This window comes from Pteropus vampyrus, unplaced genomic scaffold (genome assembly GCF_000151845.1).
Source record: "Pteropus vampyrus isolate Shadow unplaced genomic scaffold, Pvam_2.0 Scaffold9, whole genome shotgun sequence".
In the NCBI taxonomy this organism is placed as follows: domain Eukaryota; kingdom Metazoa; phylum Chordata; class Mammalia; order Chiroptera; family Pteropodidae; genus Pteropus; species Pteropus vampyrus.
In genome coordinates this window covers 6,153,366-6,157,708 of record NW_011888790.1, presented here as the reverse complement: position 1 = coordinate 6,157,708, position 4,343 = coordinate 6,153,366, and the positions used below count along the sequence as shown (strand labels likewise).

At 42.4% G+C, this 4,343-nt stretch overlaps 1 pseudogene; it reads left to right on the top strand.

The window, feature by feature from the left end:
* Positions 1–672: 672 nt before the first annotated feature.
* On the top strand, positions 673–3,262 carry LOC105302227 (annotated as a pseudogene).
* The last annotated feature ends 1,081 nt before the right edge of the window (positions 3,263–4,343 follow it).

Here is a 4,343-nt window from a genome sequence, read left to right as displayed (position 1 = left end):
CAAAAAATATGGTACAATGCATGACCCTTAGAAGGTGTTTAATACCTTCATCTTTCCTCAGTTCAAACCTTAAATGGCCAAGGTCATAGGTTTTATCTCTTTTAGGATCAATAAATTTTCACAGATGGATATCTGAAGATTTTGGCATGTGTTCACTGCAGTTATCAAGTGAGAAAGCATAAATGAATAAGTGCCCTTATTTTCACTAAGGGATGACTAGATTTAATCATATGACATTCTGAGATTCTATAATATCCACTTCATCCATGAAGACCAGCATTTAGAACTGGAAACATATGGATACTAAGAAGTGTGTTAAGTATAGGTATAGACACTGGTCTATTCATAGATGGAAAAAAAAATGCTGAAAAAATATATTTAGAACATATATTAAAATATATTAAGTATATATTAATATATCAAAATATAAAAATATATTAAATTGTTTAAAAAGTGAGAAAAGCATACTAAGCACTGGAAATATCCAGGGTTATGTTCTCTTTTTTATGCTTTTTGAGCCATACTGATTTTCTGTTGTTTAGATCGAGCTTGAATGAAATTCTGCCATTTTGTCAGCAGTGTTCAGGCCTAATCAGTAAGAAAATGACAGAGGCAGAGGCAAGAAGCTTGATGGAAGAATGAAATTATACATGATTATTGCAGAAATATACCATGGAGATAACTTATAAAGAAGAGAATGAGGATTTTGGAGAAAAGATTCAGAGTCTTCTTTGTGTAATGTTGTATGACAATGAAATCCAGGTAACTGTTGCCTGAAGACAACATTATAGTTAGGATACAGGTTTAATTATTGTAACAAAGACTCCAAATTTCAATGATAAAAACAATATAAAAATTCGTTTTTATCTCACAGAATTATTTAAGAATAAGCAGCCCAGAGCAGACATGATGATGGCTCCTCAGTGTCAAAAATCTGTATCTTTCTAGCTTATGGCCAATACCACATTTAGACTAGTGCAAGAAAGGCCCTTGCACTTGGCCCTGTCTCTAGTTCTCCTTGAGATGTGTGTTCTCTCCGCAAACTGGAAGTCTTCAGGACCAAGGAGGTGTGCTTATCTGGAACATCTATCCCCTCCCTCACAGTTTAGACCACGTGTTAGGTACTCAGGATCCAGAATACCCTACTCCAATGGCTCCAAACCTGTTTCCTCTATCCCAGAGTGTTCTGAGTTGCCGGTCTCTACTCCCTTAGGCTCGAGGAAAGAAGTGGCTAAGTGATAATTGTCTATGGGAACTTAGACATGTGATCTGGGGTGTATGTACACCCCATGAGATCCTTTATAGTGCATCGTAAACAATAGTTGGGTAGGAATATTCATAGGCCAGAGTTAGCTTGTCTGTGGTTCTGTAATCCTCAATGTAAGACTGATGCCTCATGGACCAAAATTGCTTGTTCAGCTCCAACCATTACATCTGCATGTCAGGCAGCAGGAACAAGAAAAAAAAAAAGAGGAGAGGAGATAGATGGTCCTTTAGGGCATAATCTAGGAAAAAATACAAAAACACATAGTTTCTGCTCACATTCCATTAGCCAGACCTTTGAACATTTTTACTGAGCATCCCACATTCTCAGTTAAAACTTCTGTTACTAAGGAGAAGAGAAGAATGATATTGGAGAAAACCAGCAGCCTAGCACATTCTTTTTCCTTCCAAATGTTAATCCCAAAGTCCCATTAAATTACAAAATTAATCTCAAAGTCCAGGGTCTTGAGGTAATATGTGGTCCTCTCCAACAGGTTAATGTAGCTTATGTGGGTTCGGGGATATGCCAACTAAATAAAAGCTATTTGTCTCTTCCTCCCCACACCCAAATTCTAGAAAAAATGGTAAAAGAGGAATAGGTTATCCACAGTAAAAATGCTCAGTCAAAACAGAAAAGAACGAGAAATTCTAGGGCAGTTGCTGGTTTTTAGCAGTCATCAAATCTTGCTGAGGAAGATATTGCAAAACCTCCCTCTCTGACAGCTTGGTTAGTCCCTGGTTAGCTCATTTGAAAACCTTTGGTTCTGCTCTCTGAGGAAGTTCTTTCGCCACTGTGATGGGTGGTCCCTGGCTTTGCCCTCTGTGACATTCTTCCTTGTCTGATCTCCTCCACAGTAACTTTACATGAACATCGGAGCATGTGTTGCTTTTGGGAGAAGTACTCAGGGGTTGCTTTATAGGTTCAACTGACATAGACATTTTCATGTTACATGTGTTATTTTTTTGAAGTATATTTTCCTCAAAATCTTAGGGCCCGAGTTCATTCTCTCAGCACCAGGCCTGCCCGACACCTGTGCTCTCCTTCAGCCACCCGCCCACCACTGCCAGCAGGTCGGGTCCTGCCGCCCGAGACCCTATCCGCCATACAGATCTGCCGGATCATGCTGCATCGTCCACGGAGGAACTATCCTGAGTATGATCGAGGCGTCAGGGGGCATCATCGGCACTCGGTATGGTAATTGCCAGAATGGGGAGCGCTCTGTGGTCACCCTGGCCGGGGTCGAGCGCACCGACTTCTGGCGCGCATCAGCGCAGAGATCACCTACACTCCCAAGCACTCCATGCAAGTCCAGGTCAACGTGATGTCTGAAAACATTCCCACGGGTACCAAAAAGAGGACCAATAAGGCCACCATGTGCTATGTGCCCCTGTCGCTGAAGAATGTGTACGAGAGCAGGAAGACAGCCACAAGCAGTACGAGGCCCAGAAGCCCGAGCGCGTGGAGACCAAGTGGAGGAGCCAGGATACCGTCCAGCCTGCCCTGAACCCAGGGCCAAACACGGTCAGCTACAACCAGTCCAGCTTGATCCACCTGGTGGGGCCTTCGGAGTATGCACTGCACGGCTTTGTGCACGGAGGTGAGGTGTCACCGTGAACTTCATGGAAGATGTGGCTGAGATCATGGCCGCACGTCACTGCAAGGCCAACACAGTCACAGCTTCTGTGGACGCCATTAACTTTCACAATATTAGAAAAGGCTTGTCATCACATCTCTGGGCACTTGACATTCACAAGCAATAAGTCCATGGAAATCGAGATCCTGGTGGACACCGACTCTGTAGTGGACAACTCACAGAAGCGCTACCGGGCCGCCAGTGCCTTCTTCACCTACGTGTCCCTGAACCAGGAGGGCAAGTCACTGCCTGTGTCCCAGCTTGTGCCTGAGACCAAGGATGAAAGAGGTGCTTTGCAGAAGGCAAAGGGCGATACCTGCAAGATGAAAGCGAAACAACAGGGCTAAGCGGAGCCTCAGCCCTAGATGCCTTCCTCCTGCTGTTGGGCCTGCAACAGCCCCAGCGTCTCATCATCTAGAAGTTATCCCCTGGCCAAAAACGCAATTCAAATTGAAAACTGGTGTTGTGTGCAGTATTTCTCTGGCGGTGTTAACTCTTCTGAAAACCTGTACACCAAAGCTTTATTTATATCATTCCAGTGTAAATGCTATACAGTGTTGTCGCCAACACCCAGAGGCATTCGGTGGAGTCCTGGGGAATATTCCATGTTCAGTACACAGTATGTAAAGAATCCAGCATCACTGATGAAGCTGCTGTTTGGCTGGGGGGTGAGGGGTGGGGAATCTTAGTAGGCTTATAGTTTATTGGCTTCAAGCTTTATTTATTTATTTTTTATTTTTTTTATAAATAAGAAGCTGAAGATATTCTCTTGTCAGACATATTATATCTGAGAACCTTTAGTAACTAGTCTTGTGCCTTTGCCTATTCTTCCCCATGTTCTTAATGGCCTTCTTGAAGCCATCCAACAGTTGATTGGGAAGGCTACAACAGTAATCTGATCATTGTTTGTGGGCTGGACTCATTTACTTACAGGGAGATGCTTGAGAGACAGGCCTGAGGGCATAGTTTTAGGTCCTGCTAAGTCTTGTCTTTAGAGCCACTTTTTAATTTTGTTTGCATTTTAGATACAATATAATTAACTTTGTTAATGACATGAAATTCTAAATTACTAGACTCTTTGTCTATTTAGATGAAAGGGTACATGCAGAGAAAAACCTTAAGTGTATTCCCTTCAATCAATGCTCATAAATGTTCTAGTTCTAGGCTGAGTCTCTCTTTTTTTTTTTTTCAAGTCTTTGCTAAAAGCCTCAAAAGGCAGCCAATATACAGCAACATTCTGAGTTTTTTCAACAAGTCCTAAACTCACAGTCCATGCTCATATGTGTTTTGCCTTCCAAGGCATCAGAGGTAACAGTTTTGTCAATGTATTTCCAAGAATAACGAGTCACCAACTTTCCAGCTTCTTATTATCTGTGTCCCTTCCACCTGCTGCTCAATTCTTAAGCCAATGGCTTTAGATACGGTTGTTGCTATAGAATTCCAAAA